The sequence below is a fragment of the Aythya ferina genome (genome assembly GCF_964211825.1).
Source record: "Aythya ferina genome assembly, chromosome: 4".
NCBI lineage: Eukaryota > Metazoa > Chordata > Aves > Anseriformes > Anatidae > Aythya > Aythya ferina.
In genome coordinates this window covers 63,897,392-63,924,178 of record NC_140300.1, presented here as the reverse complement: position 1 = coordinate 63,924,178, position 26,787 = coordinate 63,897,392, and the positions used below count along the sequence as shown (strand labels likewise).

Here is a 26,787-nt window from a genome sequence, read left to right as displayed (position 1 = left end):
TCAAAATCCGCTTCAGAAGACAAGGATCCTGGTGAGATATACACTAGCCTAAGCCACATGCTATTATACATATGTGAGACTGTAGTTAAAACAGATTAGGGAGGAAAATGAGCCATAATTTCATTTGCAGTTCTTGTTAACTTTGCAAAGAGAAAATGTAAGGCCTGCACGATGCACTGCACAATCAGGGGATGAAGGACAAAGAGTGGTATTGGATGTGAAGGCACTGGCCCACCATCACAGAGCAACCCACTGCAGAGCTGCAGGGAGAATTCAGCAGGGACAGAGCAGGGGGAAAGCAACTGGAAGAAAACTCAGCGTTAAAATCTGCACCACCCCCTGCCCCTTTTTCTTTTAAAACCTGTAGCTACTTGGCACGGTACTAGGAGCTGTTTCCAAAGGAGTGTTGCTATAAATAGTGCTCTGTGTTACAGCCTTCACATATGACAGTGTGTGTCTGCAGACAGTAAAGTGTCTCTGTTTATCGCCTCCCTTTCTTACCTTGGTTCATCACCTTAATTTGCAACTGCTACCTGAGAGCTGACAGCTCCCAATTACAGTCACATTTGCAATGCCAATAGAAAACATCAGGGCCCGGTTTTCAAGGATTTGATCTATTCTTTTCTGAACAAGTTTTCTCCTGCAATCCACTCAACAGCTTGCTTTTGAGATTGCGATCTTTTTCACAGATGTGGTCTGAGCTACTAAATACCATGGTGTAGTGTAACCTGTGTGGAACCAATGCAATCCACATTAAAAGGGGTACATACAGTTTCTGGAGATCTCAGCTGTTACTCTGAATGCCCTATGCATTAAAATTAAAAAAGATTTTGGAACTGGAGTTTTTCCACTCCAAAAAGGGCAAATGGGAATTAGTCCATGGGTATGAATGGGAGTCATTGAGTAAACAAGGAAATGTAACTATGGGAAAATATCTCCAGCTGAAGTCTTGCTTCTTGCACATGCTTTTTCCCTATTAGCAACCAGACAGTTGAAGAAGGGACCTCAGTTTATACCCTTGGATCAGAGGTTATGACCCATTACTTAGTATTACTTCGCAGGATTAAATAGAATTTCTTTGTGGACTTAAATAGGGACAAGTCACAAGTGCATGTCTTTCTACTGTGTTGGGATTTGAATGCAAATAGATCCCACTTTTTAATCTCACGATCACTTTGAAAATGCAGTATAAAGAGTAAAACTGTCCCTGCTTTCAAATAAATTAATGGTTTTTTGTGTGTGTGGTGTAAGAGGCTGAGAAGAAAGCAAGAAGGGACTGGTGGGGCTATGTGGTCTAGCAGTCACCTACCCCCAGCAGCTCTCTTTTGTAGCTGTAGTTAATAGTTAGATTAAAACTAGTTTGGCTTTTTGTTCTGCTAATCATCATAGGGAATTGCTCCTAGCCCTGAGGATACATCCTGCTGGAAGCGGTGAGTACAGTAGCATTTCTCCAGCCCTGTAAGCACAGTGCAGCCAGATCAAATGAGGTGATCCAGGTGGCAGTCACACTGTAGCTGCTAGATGGATTTTGGCATGGGCAGGACTACGTAAGCATGCTGTAGCCCCATTCCCAAGTTCAATATTAATACCCCTGAAGTTTTACAGTCAGGTACTGGAAAGAACAGAAGAAACTGATTTTCAATACGCAGGAAAGAATAGCTACATCTGCTTTGTCTCCATGGTGGCTAAGCAGTGAGACAAGTGGAGATGCCTTCCTTGGGGCACTAGATCTCTAAGGTAAAAGAAAAGGCTCTGCACAGGGTGGCACCCGCTCCTTTGCGTTGCTTTTGAGATGACTATTTTCCTCTATGGTGAGGCTAGGGCTGTCACAAGATGCACTACACAGGTATTTGCTGTTTCCCATCTAAATGTCAGGCAGCACAGATAAATAACAAGCAGAGACACCTGTGCCTGCACTTCAGCTGATCACTCTCCTAATTATGTGACATATTTAGGTGGGCCAAAACATACTGAAACAAACACTTAAAAAGGAAACTGGTTAGAGTTGTGTGACTGACTTGCTGATAAAATTGAGGTGCACTTAACACATCGTGGAAGATCCTGGAGCACCATTTGGGTTTAAGCCTGATCCTCTTTTCCTTTGCACTGATGCAAGTCAGGAATGACCCCCTTCAAGTCAGTGCCCATGTATAGCCACACACATGGAGACAAGGAGGAGGTAAGTCACTGGATGTGGGTACAAAGCCAAATCGTTTGTGAAGTGGCCAATAGTTATGTTCAGTTTGCCTACTGCTGTTGCATAGCATCACAGGCTGCAGAAAGCTCAGGATGAGGAGTGTAAATCTTGGACATTGCTGCCCCATTCACATGCCTGACTATCTACACGCTGCTGTAGGGCTGTGAAGGATGAAGGGCATGGAAATAACAAAGAATACTTTAAGCAAAATGCCTTAAAAAATGTTGCTGTGTTACCTGGCAAGATGAGGTACTATGTCTTTCTTTACAAGCCATGGAGACAAGATAAAAATAAACTATGAACGCGGGCCTCTGAAATTGTTGGAAGCTGCAAAATGCAAACAAACATGCAGAACTGGGAGAAATAAAATATCACAAATGTGTGAAAGAACAGTTTTCTAAAGCACCTTTGTTCTTGCCCGCACACAATGAATTGTTGTCCTTTCTAAGAGAAGCAGCAAGGAAGTAGGAGGACGAGAGAGACCGTTAGAGAAACTGCGGGAGGGGAGAGAGAAAGGGACACCGATTTTGCAGAAGGGATTTATCACACTTCGTAGCAATTTGGGGGCGAAGAAACTCCATGAGGGTTTCAGTAGGCACTATTGTCATAATTTCTGCATGTGCTTTTACCCGTGCTGCTGAGCATCCTGTTGTGCCAACATGTTTTGTGCTGCCTTACAGCCCTTTATGAATCATGCCCGCACTGCACAGGGTTTGTTTTGAAGAGCTATGCTATCTAATGAGAACTTTTCCCATCTTCAGCATGGTGTGATTACTTCTTGGAAAAGAAGCAGTTATGTATGAAACGGATGAACGACACCAGCAACTTTTTTTTAAACGGGCTCTTTTGGCTCTTCTTCCCCTGATACTTTGCATCATCCTGTGCCTGCTTTCCTCACTCGTTCTATTGTAAAAGGGTTGATCTCAAAAGAGTAAATACCACTTTGAAAGTTTTTTTTTTTTTTTTAATCATTAGTGACTGACAGGGAGACAGCTTAGTAGTGGGAGATGAAACTGGGACACTGGAGATAAGAAATTAATAGGGGAGTTAGTCACATACACAAAACAGCACTGAGATAGGCAGATGTAAAACAGCTCTTTGATATCCTGGATGGCTTTCTGGAATGTCTGTAATGAACAAAGCCTTTTCTTAACATCAGCAAGAATAGCTCTGTGACCAAAGTCTACCGATGACTGTCAAAATGTAGGTTGCTGTTGGCTCCCAGGCTATATGAACTAGCTGGCTGTAGCTGGCTAGAAAAGGCGCTTATATTCACGTCACTGAATTATAGAGAACTCCAGTACATTGAAGCCCACAAGATCAGTGCCAGAGGAAGATAAAGGACATAAAATGTACAATTATTTCACAGCAGAACTGCAGTGTTGTCACCCTGCTATCTTCTCTGGAAAATACTGCTGGCAAGGAACTTTTAGATGTGGTCTTTGAGGTCACTGGCATCATCGGTTTCATTAAAAGGGGCTGCAAGTACAACATGGGTGTGTGTATTTTCAGCACAGTGTTACATGTTTGAAACCAGAGCTTCAAGGAAGCAAAATATCTGCTGAATTTGAAGGAGAGAGAGAGGACTTCTGAATCACTTGTGTTTGCACAGAGGGAAAGTCTATCACATCCTAGATCTGCCAGAGTTCTGTTGTTTTTCTTTTTTGTCCATTAAGAGATGGTTTGAGCTATTCCAGGATGTTCAAGGCTTTCCATGGGGAAGTCCATGGCTCAGACCATTGCTCTGGGAGTTCTAAATCATGGGTTAAAACACAGCAGTGTGCTCTTCATAGGCTCATTGCTGTAAGTGGCAGGTGGAAAAGGGGAGATGCTGGCTCCGGGCTAAAGGACCCATGAGACATCTCTTAGGACACAAAGTGCAAGTCAGCTCCAAGCTCGCATGTTGCAAAAAATAAAAAAAAAATAAAATAAAGTAAGGTAGGCCTTTGAATCTGTAAATTAGAAGTGAAGCACAGCAGGAGAAATTGCTGCCTGAAAGCAGAGGACTCTTTAATGTCCATATTCACCCAGTTATTTAGATGCCTAACTCTATTAATTTAAAAGGACTTGGCTTGCTGGTTTTTTTTTTTTTCTTTTTTAAATTATTATTTATTATATTATTATTTATTATATTATTATATTTATTATTTATTATTATATTAATTTCTCACCTGTGCAAAGAGGGAATAATACCTCTTCATTGCCTCAGAGAGGTGTGAGGCTCAGGTAGAGTGCTGAGAAAAGGATAGAGCAAGTGTATTGCATATCAACAAGTGGGTGAGCTCTCATGCTGATTTTAGGGCAGAAGTTTAAGGACCTAGTCCATGTGCAAGATGAAGAAAACAATTTAGATTGAGTTACTACATGTTTATCTGCTGTTTGTGGCTCAAACCAAAATTGGATGTATATGCTCAAATATAAGGTAGTTGCTGTTAATTTTTTCATAATTTAGAGGTTATAATTTCTCATATGGTTTATCTTCATACAGCTGACCTTATTAACTCCATGCCATAATATGTCATGGTTCATTGGTATCCTCAAAATTTAAAACTCATTAAAATGCATATTGCCACTGTTTTCCATCTATCTCTAACAGACAAGCCAAACACAAAATCAATCCCACGTGTGTCTCTGAAGTCTTTCTCCAGGTGCCATTACTAAGTAAATGCCAAAAGCCTCCTGGTTTTCCTTCACTTCACTCAGGGCCATACAAAGAAAAAGATACTGGCAGAGGACTTCAACCATCACAAGTGTGCTACTTTAGCAATTTTAGGTGCTTTCAATAACCTTTGATTAGTCTTCTCTTTTGCTGAGATCAGTAGCTTACCTATTTCTTTGCACTGCAGCTACCCTTAGACTTTGGAATACCCTTGAGAGAGCAAGGCCAAGCAGGTGTTTAGTACTGTTAACCCAGGAGCTAGTAGGATGATGTGTAGGAACCTTCCTACATTGCAATATACTTTTTTTTTTTTTTTAAGTTATTATTATTATTTGTGTGTGCTTTCACAAGTTTGGAGTGTTTCTGCCTTCTTCCAAAGCACTGGGTGCTGTTTTTGTTAAAGGAAGGCTACTGGCATCCTCGGACCTTTGAATCAGGTATGACAAATTCTGCATGTTGTAAAAGCAAATTGGACTGGGGTAAAGCAACAATACTGCATTTGTTATTCCAGGCTTCACATTTTTTTTTCCCGCCCCCTGGTTTTACGTTATTGATCCCTGCACAGCTGCTCTTGGTGCCTGCTGCTGTAGAAGAATTATTCTATATTTCATCTGAGCTTAGCGATGCTAAGGAATAATTTGGAGGCTAACCTGGAAGCTTTCAATATTAGTTATGCCTTTACTTCTGAAATACAGCTGCCTGTGAATGGTCACGTGTGTGGATTTTTTTTTTAGTGCTAATTGGAAAAGAATCTCTTGTGGTTGTTAATTAACAGTGCTCCAGATTTACCATGATATGAGCAGGATAGCCTCAGGATGATTTTAACCCATTGCTCTTCTGGAAGCAGTTTAAATTACTTAGTCTTGTTCAAGTGTGTAAGGTGACTTGTTGGCTGGGTTTTTCAAAGGACAGGCCCCTTGGTGGGGGCTGCTGCCCCACTGCCACCGAAATCCAACAGGATTTTGGTATTGCTCATCCCTGGGGTCAGACTCTGATTATTGCAGTAATGGGTAGCAATTACTAGGCTTGCAGTAAGTTGCAGAGGTCTATATCTGAGAGTCTTGATTGCCCAGAGCAAGAATGAATTGCGTTTTTTGACCCATTAGTGATCTCCAATTTTATGTGGAGTATTGCTGCTTAATTCACTTATTGAGGTTAATATTGGAAAGCTTCGCTTACTCCGAATACTTTTCCTTGTAACATTTGCAATTAACAACAGAGCAGTAGAGAGAAATGAAAGATCAATAAATCCTCTCTTATCTTTTAATATCCACCTTGTCAGGTGAAATTCTGTTCACTGAAAGGGCCACAGTGTTGGGTTCATTCTGATGATGGATTTTTGAGGCTGCCTGGCAACTTTCCATCATTTGTATGTCAGATTTGATCACTAATTCCAACCTAAGCAAAGGTTAATGGAGGACTGTTATGTGTGTAATCATGCCTCATTGAGAAAAGGGGTCAAATAGGTTTATAGGGATGAATCTCTATTGATTGTTAGGAGTATCTAAAATAATTGGACTCAGACAATCAGATTATACAGTTATGATTATGACATGGGGCAATTTGCATACTCAACACATGGATTGCATTTGATCCAGGTCCCTTTTGGTTTTAGTATGCTGAATTTTTACTCATGTTCTTGTCGAAGTTGAGAGTAATTAGAACAAGTTTTAGGCACTGGTACATAAAATTACATAAAAATTTATACAGTAGTACGCAATTCCCAGTGAATGTATGGAGAAATGCACCTTCACTTGTGAGGGTGTGAATAAACTGAGTGTAACATCCTGAAGAGGTTGAGGTCAGGCTGTGTCACAATGAGAATTAAGATGTTCCTTTTACCTAAGATACCTGAAATGTGTGAGTCGTTCTTCTGTCCTCATAACTGTTTGCTGGAGAGAGGTGGGAAACAAAACAGATAAATAAAAATGCAGAGACCTATACTTTTATTCACCAGAGTTAACATTTGGAAACCTACACCCCTCACAGGGATCCCTACATACTGCTTCATTCATTTAGCTTTGGGGTCCTCCCGGCCAGGAGGTTGCTTTTACGGTGCAGGAAGGGACGTAAAATATATCACACCAAACTGTAGACATCAAAGAATAAAAATGCAGAGAACCCAAAACACGTTATTTTTGAAGTTTTGTCATTCTTGCCCTATTATTCCAATTCCCTGTGGACCAGCTCACTGTTTCAAACAGTAGCAGTTTGCAGCATCGAATCCAGGTTTAAAATGTGCTGTGCTGCAGGGATGTATTCAGAGCTGACGTCCTGGGGAAGCAAACAAAATACTCTTGCTCTGCCTTAACAAACAACCCAGAAATTCATCTTGCTATGACTTTCAAGCAAGCAGCCAAATTGTATGTTAACAAATCTGTTTCTGTTTAAATTGTTCTTCAGAATACTGACTTCCCCCTACTTTGGAGGTTATACTATGAGAAACACATTTGTACACTCCTGCTAAGCTGCAGGCGTTACCATTTCTTACCAAGTGAATGCATGTGCCATAACTCAAGACATCATCAGCTGGAAAATCTGTTCTGTTAGTTAAAATAAGGGGGGGGAAATACATTTTGAAGCATTTTAGCAAAATGCTTTAAGACAGATCAGCAGTCTAGTGATTTTTGTCTTGTATGTCTTAAATATTGTAAGAATGGTCCTGCTGGGACAGACCTTAGGTTCATGTGACCTCAGTGCCAGGAAAGCTCATGGAGCAGATCCTCCTGAGAGTCATCATGCAGCACTTGCAGGGGAAGCAGGCGATCAGGCCCAGTCAGCGTGGCTTTATGAAAGGCAGGTCATGCCTGACGAACCTGATCTCCTTCTATGACAGAGTGACGCGCTGGGTGGATGAGGGAAAGGCTGTGGATGTGGTCTACCTTGACTTCAGCAAGGCTTTTGACACCGTCTCCCACAGCATTCTCCTCAAGAAACTGGCTGCTCTTGGCTTGGACTGGCGCACGCTTCGTTGGGTTAGAAACTGGCTGGATAGCCGGGCCCAAAGAGTCGTGGTGAATGGAGCCAAGTCCAGTTGGAGGCCAGTCACTAGTGGCGTCCCCCAGGGCTCGGTGCTGGGGCCGGTCCTCTTTAATATCTTCATCGATGATCTGGACGAGGGCATCGAGTGCACCCTCAGTAAGTTCGCAGATGACACCAAGTTAGGTGCGTGTGTCGATCTGCTTGAGGGTAGGAAAGCTCTGCAGGAGGATCTGGATAGGCTGGACCGATGGGCTGAGGTCAACTGCATGAAGTTTAACAAGGCCAAGTGCCGGGTCCTGCACCTGGGGCGCAATAACCCCAAGCAGAGCTACAGGCTGGGAGAGGAATGGTTGGAAAGCTGCCAGGCAGAGAAGGACCTGGGAGTGATGGTGGACAGTCGGCTGAATATGAGCCAGCAGTGTGCTCAGGTGGCCAAGAAGGCCAACGGCATCCTGGCTTGTATTAGGAACAGCGTGACCAGCAGGGCTAGGGAGGTGATCGTCCCCCTGTACTCAGCTCTGGTGAGGCCGCACCTCGAGTACTGTGTTCAGTTTTGGGCCCCTCGCTACAAGAAGGACATCGAGGTGCTTGAGCGGGTGCAGAGAAGGGCGACGAAGCTGGTGAGGGGCCTGGAGAACAAGTGCTACGAGGAGCGGCTGAGGGAGCTGGGCTTGTTCAGCCTGGAGAAGAGGAGGCTCAGGGGTGACCTTATTGCTCTTTACAGATACCTTAAAGGAGGCTGTAGAGAGGTGGGGGTTGGCCTGTTCTCCCACGTGCCTGGTGACAGGACGAGGGGGAATGGGCTTAAGTTGAGCCAGGGGAGTTTTAGGTTAGATGTTAGGAAGAACTTCTTTACAGAAAGGGTTGTGAGGCATTGGAACAGGCTGCCCAGGGAAGTGGTGGAGTCACCATCCCTGGAAGTCTTCAAAAGACGCTTAGATGTAGAGCTTAGGGATATGGTTTAGTGGAGGGCTGTTAGCGTTAGGTTGGAGGTTGGACTCGATGACCTTGAGGTCTCTTCCAACCTAGAAAATTCTGTGATTCTGTGATTCTATGTGGCCCAGTATCCCTTTTCAAGCAAGATGAGCAAAGAGGAAGGAGAAGATGGCTTGCATATAGTAATATCTCCCAGCAAGTACACTCACAAACAAGACCAAAAGCCAGAAGTTTTGTCAAGATCTTGTCATTTAATAGCCTTAACTTTATGGTAGTCAATACCATATGACAAAAGCTGATGTTGCGACACACGTTTTTCAAGGAGCTTCCATTACCACACAAAGTTATCTTTAAAAAAAAAAGTTGAAAAACTCACAAAGCTGGCTGAGAGCCAGACTCCAAGTTCATAGCTATCAAAAGAAAGACAGCATGAAGCAGTGTGAGCTTTGGGGTCAGGGAAGGGGAAAACAAGTTTCGTGTTGTATTTTTTTTAATTGGCATTACCGTCATCAGTCCTGCTGGTGTAATTTGGAGGTGAATAAGCTCACTTATTCCTGTCATCCAAGCCCTTTTTTTCCATAATCCAGACTTGCAGACTTAATTGTAACATGCCATCCTCTCGAATGCGCAGTGCGTCAAAGGGTACTGGGGCAACCGCAGACCGTGAGCGCTGGGAGTCGGATGTTCTGCTTCAGCAAACGGTACTGAAAAGGTTAAGGCTGTTGACATTTGAATGTTATTAATTACATCTTAAAAACCTTGCAGACCATTTTCCTTAGGTGAGAGCTTGGATGCTGTAACAATTAGGATATCCGTGGGGAGATCTTGGCAATGTTCGGGCTTCCCCCATGCACCAATTACCACTAGCCCTGGGCACACGCTTTAAGACTACTGTAAAAGCTACCACTGGCTAAGGAAAATCACACTGTTGAAACCTTCCTCCTCTCTCCCTTCTTTGGTTTGCAAAATGTTTTACTAACATTTGCAAATTACCTTATTCATCCAGTAAAGGTTTACATACTGGTTGTACAGATGGGCAAATAAAGGGGAGGTGAGGAGGGGTGGACTCTTGCAGATCCACTTTGCACCATTTCAGCCCTACTGACCAAGTGCTATTGGAAAGGGCTAAAAGCCCTCACTGGTGGTTTCTCAGCAGTTTTTCTTGTACAATATCTCGAGTGTTTGTGTGAGAAGCAATTGAGGTCGCACCTACACTGGCAATTAGGAATTGATTTTCAACCCGTCTGTGAGCAGGGGCTTGCCAACCCTCTTTAATGCAACCTCCTCCCGTGCTATGGAGCTCCTGGATGGCTTGTTCATCTTTGTGCTCCCACAGCCTGCAACCTCTTTGGAGCTAACAAAGGAGAGGGCGTAAGGGTTATAGGCTCAGGCCCACGGAGACAGCTGGCAGGCCTCTTGCTATATGCTTTCCTCCCTGTGTTGTCTGTGCATAAAGATAAACCTAAGGAAGAATGTGCGTTGAGCACAGGCTGTTTCCTTCAAGACCCTGGGAAGAGGTCCTAGTACGTGACCTAGGGCTGCGCTAAAGGAAAAAGAAACAACCTTGCACAGTGCAAGTAGCTTTGTAGAGAGCATGCATGCATGCAGGGGCATGGGCTGTGACTTTACAGCTTGCTCCAGGCTCACGAAGGTACTTCTAGCAATCATCCATGGCTTGGGTTCATGACCCAGTGCATATTTTTTAATTAAATATTACTCTTTTGCTCCTTTCAATGAATTGCTCAGCAAGGAAGGATAAGATTCTACATGTATTGAACTGAATGAGGACTGGGATACTTCTTGTGCTCCTTAGTATTGAGGGGTTACTGATTTACAAGGCATAGTAGATCATGCCATGGCTATTTGCTTTATTACTTCAGAGCTGGTTAAAGATACCTTCTTCAGAAGCTAGTGTTCCTGGGAAAAGTTGCTTTTGCTTAAGAACGATATCAACAGAAGTGACTTTTTCACAGATTTAGGGGACTTTTAAGGAAAATAATATGGAAAACTGATGAGGGGAGGGCAGGGAGAAGCTCATGATTTGGGGAAGAAGAAATCTCTCGTTTCCTTCTGAAATAATGGTGGTTTTAAGAAGAGAACTTATTCTGGTAGTTATCCCACTAGAAGACCTCAGCTCTCCTCCAACACACATGAAACTTTCTCATGGGCACGCGTTACCCTACATCCCTTGTGGCAGCACTCAGAGCACCAGGTGGAGGGCAGGACCCCTGTCTGGTAAGTGCTGTTCAGAGACAGAAAAAAACCACACTGCTACAGTGTGTTTAAACCCCCTGCTCTTACTCTTAACCTTGGTTGGTATTTTGAGTCCTGAGGCAGTTTTCGTGACACAGGCACTGCTGAGTTGCTGCCATTGAGAGATTTCTGAAGTGAGCAGGCTTTTATTCACAATGCTGTATTAATTGCTAATATGTTTTGCTTTCTGGTTGCAGCATGTCAGTAATCTGCTGCTTACAAATACCTACTCCCTAGGGGGAAAATAAATCGTATGTATTTTTTGGAACCAATGCGGATTCAATACTTAGGAAATGCATTTGGTAATAATATTGGCTGTAATCCTCCTGAGAGAAATTAATTATAAACATGTAGCAAGGTAATCACAAAGCTGTTCTTGCTGTGACATTGAACAAAGAATACCGAAGTGAACAGAAGGGTGGATTGAATTAAGAAAAAAAACAAAGCAAGCCATATTTCTAGAGGTCATTTGGTACATAATGCTGTGCTCGAGATCCCTTGGTGTGGGGGGAAAGGAGAGTTTCCTTGGACAAAGTAAGGAATTATAACAGGACTTCCCCTCCAGAACTGCTGATGTGCTGGGCCAAAAAGAAAGACCATTTCTGATAATGTGGTGGATGTTGCTCGTGATCCAGGATGTGTGAGAGGGGTATGTGTATGCATATCCGAGTGCATGTGCTTTCTTCTGAAAGGAAAACATTTGCATGGGTTATGAGAGAGAGCAAAACACCCCAAGAGTTAAAATAGCATCATGATCAACAATAAGCTATTATTGCAGTGCCCTGTTGTACAGCTACCTGCTTGCTCTCATCTTTCTATTCATCCCTGCTACCTCACTGATACCCATCTGCTCCTATCATCTTCTCAGCACCTTTTCTCTCCTCCCTTCAAGCTTTTCTTCCCAGGTATTTGCAGGATGGAATCTTGTTTTGCCTTCACTTTGACCTTCCTTGCTTAACATCTCCCAATACTTTAATACAAATTTTTCCACCAATAAACCACAAATGAACGTGATTTTGTTGCAGCAACTTCACAGGACAACAAAGAAAAATTATTTTATTTTTATTTATTTTCTGCTTTACTCTCTTTCCCTGTTGCTTTTTGTTTCTTTTTGTTTGCTGCTTTTTGGTTTGTTTGTGATTTTTTTTTTTTTTTTTTTTTTTTTCCCCCTATATGCATGATGGCTTTTTTTAATCAGTTGGACCTGTTCAAAGGTCTGGACTATTAGATGTTAGTCCACATATACTGAATTAATGGGCTAAGCATAAGCTAGGTGATTACATAGTAGTATGGCTATAATTTTAAAGACATATATAAGTATATATTGCAAATGGCTCCTTAATGTTCACCTTCAGGTAGTTACTGCAAGAGATCTAAGCTGCTTTCTGCAACATTTAAGCTCTTTCTTAAAGCTTCCAACTCTGTTTTTATTGGGGACCAGGTTGTTTTTATACATACCTAGTTATTTTTGCCCTCTGTCTTCATACAACTCTTCTTTTGCTTTTCTTTTCCACTTCACCTCTGGGCAGTAGCATCTACTTTAAAATACCTTTTGTTAGCTTTGAAGCATGTAGGAGAAAGGAAAACAGTTCAAAGAAAGGTAGAGAATACTGAAATCAAGATACTGCTGCTGTCTTTCGAGCAATGACAACATTGCCATTTATCCCTTCCTTTTTAGGAGATAAAAGCTGAAAACACTGATGCTAAGACTTATGCATGTGTAGTTTGCCTAAGTATTCACATCAGTGTAATTTGAATCATTTCCATTCAGTATATCCTTGTTGCTTTCAAATAGATCATTGTCCTTCGGTAAAATTATCTCATCTTGTGTAGTTCATTCTTCCAGCTGTCTGTATAGGGGGTTCCATTTTTTCCTTTGAAATGCACTGTAGAATGAAAACTCAAGGTTGACATCTTTCAAGAACTGTAACTTGCTATGGTTGAATGGCTGGCTTTTAATAAAATGACTTTCTTCATGTTAGAGGATGGTGATTTGGCAATACGTGCCTTTGCCTATGTCCAGAAAGCACCCAATGAACATGTTCCACAAGGCTAAACCCCCCTAGGTCTTTGTTTAAGGTATAAATGTAAAAAAGTTGACACTGGTATTGCAAAACAGCCATCTTGATCTTCTAATTTGATGGAGTCCACAGGTTGCCAGGTCTCCCTGAAAGCCTCACAATTTTCTCTCTCCCACCATATTTGGCATCATTCCTGGAGACAACCTCTTCTCTCATTTTAAAAAGGCCTGGATGCAAATAAATCCCCTACAACACTGAACCCTTTCTTTGCTTTTAGCTTCAAGTATTACCGATGGGCTGGAGCCCACCAGGTGGCTTGGTCTGGGTCTGGCCTGAGCTGGTGGGCTGGCAGGCATCTGGTGTGCAAGGGAGGAGGTAGCACTGCAAAATAGGGAACCAGAGTGCCAGGATGCTGGGTGGGTTCATTATTATTAGTTTTGTATCCCCACAAGCCTGCTTCCCATGAATATTTGATAGAGCCTGAGAAGGTCACTACAGCTTGTTTACCCTCCATATGGCATTTTGGCATGTCCCTGCTCACTCTCCGTGTGTGTGTGATTTTCATCCTTTAGCTGTGGTACTCAGCCAGATCCCCCTTTTTCCATGCCTGGTTAATTCAAGAAAGGAAAAAATGAAGGGTGGGGTGGGGGGAGAGACTCTTACATTGCAGGTGAAAAGCTGTATGTACTGTGAACAAATCTGAGGGGGAAGCCTTCCTATACTCTGTGAATGTGTACGTGAGTCATTAAGGAAGCCAATTACACAGGAACGGGTTTCTGAGCACCCTAGATGGCCTGTTCATGCTTCAGTGGGTTTTGCACATGAGTCCAGTTAAGTTGGCACCCTCCTCAAGGAGAAGCAAGTTTATTTATCGGAGAGTCACTGGCCAGTACAGATTAAAGCAGTTGCCTGGATGGAGCAAGTTAAGCTTGGAAAAGAAGGGGGGGGGGGGAAAACGTTTTACAGGAGTAATTGTATCTGTTTGGTTTTGGCTGGAAAACTCAGATGTGCTCAACTACCACGTGACTGTTCCATACAAACCAAGCCTGGCATAGCTCTAACCAAGAAAACATGAGGTGAAACTCTCCTTCTCAGGTGTGGTCTATGGTGTACAAGGCCTGGTGGCTTTGGCACATTGCAGCCTCCAGAAGTTACCACCCTCAGTGAAGTGGGCAGAAAGGACCATGTGCCTGCACTGACCTTGCTTCAGCCCAGGGGCTGGTGCAGTAGCTGACACCTCAGTGAGAATCATAGAACATACTTAACTGTGTCAAAACCTTTACTGAAATCCAAGAAGATGACATCAGCTGGTTTCCCTTGATGGACTGGACGGGTGATCTTATCATAAAAAGAAATCAAATTTGTTTAACAGGGCCTACCCCTCGTGAAGCCCTGTTGGCTGGGACCAATGACACCAAAGAGAGGAAAGCGGTTTTACTGATTGTTTATTATTATTGGTCTTGTTGCAATGTATTTATTTCTTATTTTTCTGATGACTGTTCTATCAGTTTGTTGCCCCAGCTTGGGAAGAAGTGGTAACCAAGCACCTTGAAGGGCCTTTACGCTACACTCCTGCACTTCTTCCAGGCAGACCTGAAGACTTCTGCCTCTTCAGAGGAGCAGCTGTCTGTGTCACCGTTCTGAGGGATCTGCTGCTCTTTGGGCACTGCCATGCAGGGCAGGGCTTCGTCTTCTGGCACCCCTTGGGCAGCCTTCTCGTCCTCAGGCCGAGACACCCCATGCCCAGCGTGGCCTTGGGAAGGGTTCTCCTGTCGCCCCGGTGCAGCAGCCCAGAGGAAGCCGAGTGCACTCTTGCCCAGTGCTTGGAACTCCGTGCAAAAGAGATGACACCTCTGCAGGAGAGGTGGGGATAGGGGATGGGGATGGGGGAAGAGGCCATGGTGCAGGCAAGCTTGTGATGGTCACCGGATGGCCTCTCCCCCCTACTTGTGGAGGCAGGGCTGGGCATATGGAGCCGTCTGGGCGGTTCTGCAAAGACGGTGGTATGGTCTCGCTGGTGGGAGCCCTGGCACGATGACGCTGTGCCATGTCAGATAGGATGGAGGTGGATCCACCTCCATGGGCTCCACACCATCCGCTGTGGCTGCTCCATCTTGGCCAGTGCTCCTCTGCCTCCACTTCTTCTCTGGTTCCAGGAACCACCGTGTCCCACTCAGGGGTGGGCAGCCGTCAGCCCAGGTCCTCTTCATGCCAACCATCGTTGGTAGTCGCCAGAGGGCCTGGGAGATCAGCGAGCGGGGGGCCAGGCGCAGGGGCTTTTATAGGCGCCAGGACAATGCAGGGGGGCAGATGCCATAGGGACATCAGGAGGCCTCTGTGATGGCCGCTGTGTTGGCGTGCCATGCCCCAGGCCCAACGTGGCCGTGTTGGGAGGGGGCTTGTGCAGCCCGAAAGAGGCTCTGGTGTGGAAGGAGGAGGAGGGTCAGGGGGGCTGAGGGCCCCTTCCCTGGGGGTGGCTCTCTTGGGCTGCTTTGCTTGGCAGAGGGATAGGCTGCCCCTTGGGCACAGGGACTGCCCTCTGCCTCCCCTCCTGTGCCCTGGCCTGCAGCCCCCTCCTCATCTCATTCCTGGGGTCCCTGCACCACTGGAGCGTGGCACAATGTTTTGGGAGGGTTGGGGGTTACAGACCCCTCACAGGGTAGCTCCTTGCAGGAGGTGCAGCCCCTCTGTGCTTGACAGGAGCTGGGATAACCTCTTCCTGCTGTCCAGCGTGACCCTCCCCTGTCACAGCCTGACCCCATGCCCTCGGGTCCTGTCACTGAATAGCACTACAGAGAACAGATCAGCACCTGCCCCTCCACTGCCCCTCGTGAGGAAGCTGTAGGCCGCCATGAGGCCTCCCCTCAGCCTCCTCTTTCCAGGCTGAGCAGGCCCAGTGCCCTCAGCCGCTCCTCCTACGTCTTCGCCTCTAGGCCCTTCACCATCTTAGTAGCCCAGTAAGCTGGATTTGTATTAGTGGTGTGGCTGATGGGCTAGGAAAGCTGCTCTTCTGACACATCGTGTGGGTTAGATAGGCTTAGGCAGGGGGTTGAAACCAAAGCAGTGGCAATAGAGTTAACCTCTGTGAAGAAACTGCTCAGTGAACCTGAGTCTAAGCTCAGTCTTGTACTTTGCAGTCCTGTTCTTTCTTTGGTCATGGCTTGGCAGCCCTGCAAGCACCGAAATTGACCTCCACTGCTGATAAAGCAAGAAAATATTTTGTCATTCCTTACATAGGGAGGAAAATGAGGCACAGTGTGATAATTCAGACCAGAAAAAAAGAGTTGTTTTTCTATCACTGAAAAATTCACTCTCTCAGTGTAGCTGAAGAGCCCAATCAAAACGGTTTCAGTATTTCCTCTTGCTGCTTTCAGAGACGTCTTGAAAAATCCGGAGTACAAAGTCCTTCAGCCATGTGGTGTATCATGCTCCCTGGCTCCTTGTGGGACCAGCCTGGTTTTCTGCTTTCCTCTGTTGGCAAAGGACAGTGAAGGCAGAAAACTACTTCTGCTGTCTTGGGAGATGTCAGCTCTGGACCTCTAAGCGGTTGATGCCTGCCAATGCTGACTGGTAAGTCTGGCAGTGTCAACACATTGCTCTAGGTAATGGGAGAGCAGCTGAGAGTTTTCATGGATGCTGTTCTTTTCTCATTTATATCCGTGTTCTCCTTAGACTGGCTGTAAACTGTATCTGCACCTTTTCTTAATGTTCTGACAAAAGGTCTTTGGAAAGACATGACATGTTGGTGCAGTATTTTACACGTTGCAGTGGATGTGCACACGACATAGCAGCAAATCCAATGCTTGTGACTGCCACTGATAGCAGTGGGAGGTATAGAGATGAGAGAAGCCTTTTTGCAATCACCACCATTTTTCTCTCTGCACCAGCAGGTGCAAAAGGGAGAAGATACTGGGTATGGACTCTTAATAAACTGTGATAGTTTTAATAAATTTAAACATGCTCTGTAGCTTTTTCCTAAGGGATTTACACACAAGGAGTAAAGATGATTAGTATGAGAATATAGCTGGACAAAACAGATGGTGCAACAAAAGGATCTGCAAGTGTTTCACATGTTTTGAAACCGCTCCTATTCAGCGCTAATGAAGAGACTGCCATCTCCTTGTGTGTTAACTCTCCACAGATTTTGTAGCTTCCTTTGTGTTCTGCTCCCCCCTCTCCCCTTTCCTTTGTCTTCCCAGGAAGTGTGCTGTCCCCAGAGCATGATATGTTTGAAAACCAGCCATGCAAAACAGGATAGTGTATAACTTTTAATATAGCTTGTTAGAGGAAATGATTGGCTGATGAGCAGAAATTAGGACCTGCCTTGTCTTTACTCATCTGCTTTTTTACGTGGTCAAACCCATTCGTTTCTCCTAAAAGAACACCTGTACAGTGTCTGATGTAAGGGTTTTCTCCAGCTAAGAGTCTCACACATGCAATTTCCCTGTGATCATCCTCACTCACAGAATATTGCTGATGCAGGAGCTGGGATGGGGACAAGCAACCCCATGCCAGATTCATGCAAGACTGTCACAAGGGGAGGACAAGGACACCAGTTGCTCTCTGCGTCCAGGCTCTCAGCTTTCTGGCAGGCCTGAGCAAGTCTTTGTCCTTTATCCTCGACTGCATGTTTCCCTGATGTGGCAGGCATGTATAAAGCCCTCATCCAGCTCCTGCTGGTGTCGACACAAGTCTTGGTATTGCTTTTCAGAAAATTTGGCTCATGCTTGTACATGCTGTCTGAGGAAGCACAGGGATGGCCACGTGGGCTGCCAAGCCCCCGTTGTGGAAGTTGGCACTGCACCCCAAAGCAGTCCCACCACTTTTCTCCTGCCCCTGGGGATTCTAGCTTCTTTTCTCTGTATCTTTGGACAAAGCCAAAAGGAGAAAAAGGCACCTGCAGGGTCTCCTCTGCTTCCTGAGCAACCAGGACCATGAGAAAAGCTTTGTCATGGGCTAAAGAGATACCTTGAAGGGAGGAGTAACCTCAGTGGATTGGGTTGGCCCAAATGACCTTTGGGCCTCCATACCATGAACCCAATGCAATCAAGATGATACACACAAGCATTTATTGATTTTTATATGTGTGGGGTGTTTGGATGTGCTTGGCTTGTCCTGGTCTCTGGGAAGGGAGCAGTGGCTTCAATGAGAATCAAGAGAGAAGAGAAGGAAGTAAGTACCTTTGAAAATCCTACCTTCGGTTTGCTTTTTAATGCTAGGGAAGCATAGGAAAGATGTACGTCTTTTTATCATAAGAAAGATGTATGTCCTGCGTCAGCTAGAGTTTTGTAAAGGATGATGGATGATACCGAGATCAGATGTTGGGCTTTACAAAGACTTTGGGTTGTTTTCTTTCTTTCTGCACAATTACTCATTGTGAGCTGTCCGCACTGGAGAGCAGTGAATTAATTTTTTCCTCAAAGTTTGTGCTTTAATACTGAACTAAATAAAAAACCAATTAGTACCAGATGACTGTGGCAGGGCTATTTTTTTTTCCTGACCAATATTTGAACATTAGAAAGAATTGTTAGAGAATAGAATTATTTAATTTCAAAGTGTCCTCGTTTCTAATATTTAATTAAGTGATGTTCTCAATGATAGCATATCTTTACAGTAGAATAAGGCAGAAAAAAGCTCTCCTCTACTCACTACCTTGAATATCTCTGCTAATTAGAGGAACAGTACTTTTATACAGTAAGTATTATCTTGTGTTGTAGAAGCTCTTTCCCTTTTTTTTTTTTTTGTGTTTGGTGAGAGGTGAAAGAAGTGTCTGAGTAAACAGCCCAGAATGAGTACAGATCTGCTGCAGTTTCTCTTTATTCACAGGGAGTAGGTTCATCCTGCAGAGGGGAGGCCAATCCATGGCTGAACACGGCTCTAGAGGTCTTCCTTGCATTTCCCATTTTGGCACATGCTGGAGGAAAACAGCCCTGAGGGTGATGCTGGCTCTCCTCTGAACATCTGGGCTCTCCAGTGCAATCCAAGTCCTAAAACAGGGCATTGAGACCCAGAAAAGTGCAAGTGATTGGTGAAGAAGACCAGTCTATGACATTAGGAAGTAAGATTTTAGTGCAGTCTGTGATCACATCCTAGGGAGAAAATAGAGAATTATGTTTTTATTACCTTAAAATGACTATAACTAACCCCTTGCACTCCTGCTTGGGGAAATCTCTAATGAGTCAGTGCTCACAATTCTTTGAAAGCAGTGGCTGCAGAACGAAATAAACAATCTGGAAGGTTGGACTGAGCTAGGGATGTGGTGTGTGCAATCACGAATCACGGGGACTGAGTGCTGGCAGCAGGATGGGCTCCTAGATGTAAGCAGGACCTGGAGATAGGCTGGGAGCCTGCTGGAAAAGCACAAGCCCTCCCTGAAAGAGGTTCATCTACCTGTTTAATCACCCATGCCAAACGCCCAACGTTGCAGCCAGAAGTCAGCAAGAAGATGCTTGGTGTCATGTCACGTTACGCGCTCCCAATATCTTTTAATCCCAGACCCCATGCCTTCCTTTTAATCAACAAAACAATTCCCTCTAATCCTCTCCAGGTCAGGTGAGATTCCTCAGTGCAAGTACGCAGTGGGAGCTTTGGCTCCACACCAGAAAGGAGGCAGAAGAATGAAGGAGTGCTCTCCTGGCTCCCCTCCAGGCAGCAGGGAAGGCGACGAGGACTGTGAGTGTCCGCAGCAACTGCTGGGCAAGGATGGGGGGAAGGAGAGGAGGGCACAGCAGGTAAGGGGAGCTGTTGGAGGCAATGGTCATATTGTGTTTCCCAGGAGCCCTGCGCTAATGTACCCATCTGAGCTTCCCATTTGAGGTTCTACAGTCAGGTCACAGCTAGCCTCATCCTGACTTGGGATTTCCAGCTAGCAGGGAACATCCTAGACTTCTGTAGATTATTCCTCTCTCAAACTGGATGCTGAAAGGATTTATGGAAGGAAGGGAAAGGTAATGGTCTCATTTCTTTGATTTTTCTTTTTTTTTTCCCATTGGTATACTCTTAGAGCATCTTCTCCCCACACATTTTTTTTTTTTTCCACAAAAAAGGTTTGCCAAGGTTATCCAGAGTTTTTGTCAAGCTGGATTCTAAACAAATAGTAATAATAAAAGGGATTATGCAGACAATAATCATTCTTCAATTGTACTTCATGAAAACTTTCTGCTCCGTGGTATAAGATTATTTTTGATTGATTTTTTAAGTGCTAAGCAGATGCTCCACTGTAATGAGAGGAAACAGAAGTGGAAAATGAGGAGACTCATACTTAAACAAATGAACAGATGTAGGGAGTGGAAAAACAACAAGGTAAACAAATGAATACTTTGAGTAAACAACCTAAAACAAATACTGAAAAAAAAATATAAAAATTACAAACAATCAGCCTGCACCAATCTGGAGCTGGGATTAATCACCTCTGCAAACTTTTCATTTTTTTTTTTTTTTCTGAAGTTTAGATGAACTTTTCTGGCAGTTCTGCAGTATATCTCCACGTGGAAACCCCTGCCACTGCCGTCGTGCTGGGAGCATCTCCCAGCTCTGGATAGGGTTATGCTCATCCTTGCTTTTCCCCCTTGTGCTGGGGGGAGCAGAGGCCTGGTGCAAGTGGGAGGCTTGCTGGCAGTAACACAGGCTCCCAAGAAAAGCTGGAATGGAGGTGTGGGATCTGTTGGTGCATTGCTGGTTCTTCCAACAACACAGCTTCACTGCTGTGCTCCTTGATGTGGAGACCTCCTGTAAACTGTCTCACCTTTTGTCCTGGGAGGTGTATGTTGTATGTTCATTATAGACCATGGTAAAGAGCTTCCACGTGTGCAGCCTTTCTTTCCCATATTAGATGCAAGAATTTACTGTGCTATACCTCGTGCAGAGATGGAAATAGGTACCAGTGCTTCTCCAGATAAATGCAAAGAGCAGAGGAGAGAGAGCAAGATGAGGATGACAGGGTTGAGCCTGGGCCATGCTCAGGGCAGTAGGGAGCCAAGCCTGGCCCTGTGAAGGGAAGAAGGAGAGGCAGAAATGCCATGTCAGGCTGGGTGGGAAAGGGTTGTTGAAGCTAGAGGGGAAAGACAGTCTGCCTCTTGATGGTGATAAGCGCCCTGCTTTGTGCTAACCACCATATCTGAGGAGTTTATGGACAATTTGGGTGTGACATCCTTTCTCCCCGTGTCAGGTGGCACCAGTTGCCTTTCTCTCCTCTCCAGCCTCTGCCTGGCCTTTCCTCCAATTTCTCTTGGCTGTGTGTCTGCATGAAAAGGGGCAAGACCCCAGGCATTTCTGGATCTGCTTTTCTGTAGAGCAACCATCTTGGCTAACAGACACTGCTCTGTTCATCTCTATTAAGGGGTTTTGCGCAGCACACAGACAGTATTCAAGGAAAACAATCCCCAAACGCAGCCGGTGCCTCTGAAGGGGAATCAGTGTTCAGTACCATGCCACTAACTCCACTTCCTTCCTCCTTGATGCCGTTTGGTGCTTCCTCATCCAGCCCCAGCATGGTGGCCCCATCCTCTGCTTGGTGGACACCGTGGTGATAGCCAGCAGGGAGAAAGGTAAGGGCAAATGGCAATCTACACCGTGGCCACTGCTGGCAAAACTAAGGTCTGTATGCCTTTCCCAAGAGCAAATCCTTCAGCAAAGAGCCTGTGTCAGGAGTCGCTGATGAATTTGGCTCCCTGACATTTCTGCGATAAGGAAAAAACGAGACAGGCAGCATTGGATTTCTGAAAAACATTTAGACAGTTCTGCAAGCTCTTACATATTTTTAGCTTGGTACCTCATTACCTGCTTTTGAATGAGGTTATTATTCATTCTTTATAAGATCTCCTCCCCTCTCCCTGTCATCATTTATCCTTCTTAATTAACAAATGGCATCAATTAAAATGTCAAATATACTCTGCACAGAACATGCCAAAGCCATGCTCAGTCGTATGTTGAAAAGAGAACATCCCCACGTGGCTCGGCGGAGACAAGGATAGAAAATCTTGTCTGAAATGCAATTACTTGCAATCCATGTCTGTAAGTGAGGATGGCATTTGTCTTGCACAGAGGAGCAGGCTTGACAGCCGTAGAGCTTTCTGCTGAAGATCTACCCGATTTAGGTGGCTGGCTGCTTGGGGCTGGAAAAAGCTCATTGCAAGGGTTTTATCTTAAATTATTTTAACTACCTGGCCCTGGGGTCAGACCTGGGTATCTGGGCTCCCTTGAGAGCCATCAGGGGCTGGGGGGGAGAGCGAAACATTACCAAAATGTGATGCAAATCCCTAGTTTACATGCCTATTTGAGGATAGCATGAATCACCCTCTCCTGCAGAGAGGCAGGTATCTCTGGGGAACGGTGAAGCCTGCCAGAGCGGCAAACCTCCCTTGAGTGCAGTGTACCCAGGTGACTGCTGTGACGAGGCCGTTAATCTTTTGACAGCAGAAATTAGCTGAGATGTTCTTGCAGTGCTTAGTGCTTGGTGTGAGGGCACGCTGGCTCTTTATCAGGGGCTCTTCAGGATCCTTAATCAAAATACATCACTGCAAAAGGGCATTTAGAGGACATGACCATCATTTTCTGGGAACAAACACTACTTATCCACTAAGGCCTAATGGTACAAGTCCTTCAATGTGAATGCTGTGCTTATTTCAGGTCCATTGTATGAGCCAAACTGTAATTTCAGTCCATGCAGATGGAGGAGAAATGCAATTTGTACAGAACAGGCAGGTAATGTTCTTCCCTCAAACACTATTTCATGATGTGACTCAGAGCAAGTCCCTTATCTCCATTTACTTTACTTCCCGTGGCAGTTTGCAGAAAAACATTTACCAGCTTGACAGGGACCTGTTGATTACCGATCAGGTCTTGGGATCACATTTTAGCCAAAGAGTTCAGGTCGCGGACCATGCTGTTGTGCTAGAGGCCATAAAAACATGCAGTAAAATGGTAGAGCTTGCTCTAAAAAGCTGAGGTAGGCTTTTAAAGCTTTGGACATGAAGGCAGTGTGCTAAACTGGCAATGCAGGTTAATAAATGCTCGTGTAGCTTAATGCAAGCTGGCAGTCACAGCAACATCTCTCTCCTTGGAGAGGTTTTTGTGTTTTCCACACCCACTGCCATGCTGGGAGCTCCTGGGGGGAAGACTTTTCCCAGCTCCGCACCTCTGTGCGGTGTGGCTTTCCGTGTTCTGGGCAGTGAAAGAAGACTAGGAAGGAATACTTTCCCAGTAAAACACATAAGGGCAGATTAAGTGGCTCTTGCTTCCCAAATGAAAAGCAGGCAGAACATCAGGGCAGTGATCTGATTTGAATACTAACTTATCAGAGGAAATCTAAAGCTCAATAATGACTTTTTTAAAACCATGAGTGCGTTTAATCTGATGTGCACACACCTCAAGGGGCTCCTGTGGCATTAAACCAAGGTCAGAGAAGATTTTCAAGAGAGAGGCTGATGTTTTATCTTGATTCAGATTTGGCAATGGTGATGTGATGGGTAAGGAATTGGCTGGATGGTCGCACTCAAAGAGTTGCAGTCAATGGCTCAATGTCCAAGTGGAGGTTGGTGTTCCTCAGGGGTCAGTACGGGGACTGGTGTTGTTTAACATCTTTGTTGGTGACACAGACAGTGGGATTGAGTGCACCCTCAGAAAGTTTGCCTATGACACCATGCTGTGTGGTGTGATTGACACACTGGAGGAAAGGATCCATCTAGAGGGACTGGGACAAGCTTGAGAGGTGGGTCTGTGTGATCCCCATGAAGTTCAACAATGCCAAGTGCAACGTCCTGCATCTGGGCTGGGGCAATCCCAAGCACAAACACAGGCTGGGCCAAGAACGGACTGAGAGCAGCTCTGGGGAGAAGGACCTGGGTTGGTTGATGAGAAGCTTGACATGAGCCATCAGTGTGGGCTTGCAGCCCAGAAAGGCAACTGTTTCCTGGGCTGCACCAAAAGAAGTGTGGCCAGCAGACTGAGGGATGTGGTTCTCTCCCTCTAGTCTGCTCTCATGAGGCCTCACCTGGAGTGCTGCGTTTAGCTCTGGGGCCTCCAGCATTCCAGCATAAAAAAAAAAAAAAAAAAAAGACATGAACCTATTAGAACAAAGTCAGAGTAGGGCCACAAAGATGATCAAGGGACTGGAGCACCTCTCCTATGAAGACAGGCTGAGGGAGTTGGGGTTGTTCACCCTGGAGAAGAGAAGGCTCTGGGGAGACCTTATTGTGGCCTACCAGTAGCTAAAGGGAGCCTACAGGAGAGCTGGGGAGGGACTCTTTGTCAGGGGGTGTAGTGATAGGACAAGGAGTAATGGCTTTAAACTAAAAGAGTGTAGGTTTAGATGAGACATTAGGAAGAAATCATTTCCTATGAGAGTGGTGAGGCACCGGTACAGGCTGCCCAGAGAAGGGCCAGGCTGGATGGGGCCTTGGGCAACCTGGTCTGGGGTGAGGTGTCCCTGCCCGTGGCAGAGGGGTTGGAACTAGATGGTCTTTAAGGTCCTATCCAACCTAAACCATTCCGTGATTCTGTTCTATGTGTGCACCTGGTAGCCCGCTGTGGTTCTTTCAAGATTTCCCCTCAGTCTGCAGCTCCTTTTTTAGCAAAGTTTGGCTTGGATGCAGCTCTCATTTCTTGAGAAGGCACACATTTGCACTTGCTGGTGTGAAATAATTCTGATGGGTGATTTCAGCACCGGGTTCATTTCTTAAGCTATGCACACTCGATGCGTTCCCAGAAGGAGAAAGCCTAGGATTTAGGAAGTGTGGGTTTGTTTAGTTAATTCATTCAGTAAGATCTTTTTTCAGGAAGGCAACTCCACTTAAGAAAGTACGTAAGTTTACACTTAAATTCAAGCAAATGCTGAAACATTGCTGGAGATGAGAAGATTTGCTAGGAGTGTAATGGTAACCACGTGCTTAAATATTTAGCTAACAGCAGTGGTATTAAGCAGATGCTTATGTGTGTTTCTTTAGTGGAGAGAGCATTGCAAGAGAGAAGTATCCAGAATTCAGGTTTACAAGGCGTCTGGAGCACTGGGTGGATGTAGCTGTCTGTTTGTGAGTGGTTTCTGGTACATATCAGTTAGGGAATTATATGCTGGAGATGACATTTTGCCAGTTGGGGTGACTCAAAGCCTTTTTTTCTTCAGGATGTAAAAAACTCATTAGAAACAACAGCTCTGCATGGGGTAAAAAATCTTCAAACCTTTCCACATATAGTTATGGGCTCTGAAGTGACTGCTGCCAGTAAGGAAAGAGGTCTTGGAGTTCCAACATCTGCTCAGTCCTCATTAGTAGTTATGCTAAAAATTATTAGGGAAAGAGAACAGAAAATACCCTCAGGCTGCTGTTTAAATGTGTGGTGTTTTTACATCTTGAGCACTGTGTGCAATTCCAGTTTGTCTAGCTCAAAAATGATCTAGCAGAGCTGGGCAAAATCCAAAACAAGGCAATAAGGATTATCAAAAATATGAAATAGCTTTATATAAGGGGTGACTAAATGGCCTAATGTTCTTTGGTTTGGAAAAGAGCTTCCTGGGGTATGTACGAGGGAAACCTATAGAAATGTTAGTGTGGTAGAGAGGGGAAAGTCAATTGTATTTATAATTCAGGAGCTAGGAACATTAAACTGCCAAGTGACAGATCCAATACAAACAAAAGCAGCCTTTTATTTATTTTTTTTTCTTTCTCCCCCAATCAGAGTGGAGAATTACACCATCAAAGTCATTGCCAATACCACGGGCTAGCCTAGAAACATACCTGGGTTCAAAGAGATTAGATAAGTTCACGGAAGGGAAAAACCCATCAAGGTTGGTTTGGTGTGATTGTATCCTCTCTGCCTCAAGGAGTCCCTGAGACCAGACAAGTGTCTTTACATCACCAGGGGAGGTTTAGGTTGGATGTTAGGAAGAACTTCTTTACTGACAGGGTTGTGAGGCATTGGAACAGGCTGCCCAGGGAAGTGGTGGAGTCACCATCCCTGGAAGTCTTCAAAAGAGGTTTAGATGTAGAGCTTAGGGATATGGTTTAGTGGGGACTGCTAGCGTTAGGTCAGAGGTTGGACTCGATGATCTTGAGGTCTCTTCCAACCTAGAAATTCTGTGTATCTGTGTGTATATTTACTATGGACTATAATCACTGTGCACTCAAATCTGTGGAGCGTTGTTTTTAACAGAACATCTCTAACAGTGCAGCTATATGACACTGCAGGGCCAAAATACCAGCAGATTTTGCTGGCTGGGTTGGCATCTTTCTATGAGACGGAAAGGCTCATGTATTCTCCTATTTACAATATGCACTGGAAAAGCAGACAAGCAATCTGTGCAGGAGGGGCATTGGACAAATGTTAGAGGAGGAATTTCAGCTCCTGGCTGGGTGATCTTGTGGGGAATCGCATCTTGAATCACTTTTCAAGCACAAAAGTTTTTTCATAGGGTAGGATTCTCTAATCCAGCAGAATAACACAAAAGCATCCTGGGGACCTGAATCTCTTTCAGTTAGCACGTTGAGTTCTTCCACAATAGAAAGCAAATCCCATGATCTTTCCCATAGATTAAGGAAGCCCCATACTGAAACTAGCAGTTTTCCTAAACTGCTATTCTGTCTGGAAGTCTGTCATTGATAGGCATGAACTGCCTTCTAATTGGCAGCCTTAATTTATTCATGACTTTGTTAAATACATTTATTCTTGTACCAGCTCGAGCCCTCAGCTTAAAAAACAACTATTTCTTTTTCTGTCTGGTGTTTATAACCCTCATATATTTTGTAAAG

At 44.7% G+C, this 26,787-nt stretch overlaps 1 long non-coding RNA gene across 1 annotated transcript in view; it reads left to right on the top strand.

The window, feature by feature from the left end:
* The first annotated feature begins 2,004 nt into the window (after positions 1-2,004).
* LOC311436637 overlaps positions 2,005-26,787 on the top strand; it is a 36,776-nt gene continuing 11,993 nt past the window's right edge. The window contains exons 1-2 of the long non-coding RNA XR_014692985.1: positions 2,005-2,179; positions 19,596-19,720. This is a non-coding gene — a long non-coding RNA (uncharacterized lncRNA). The remainder of the gene's footprint in view (positions 2,180-19,595; positions 19,721-26,787) is intronic.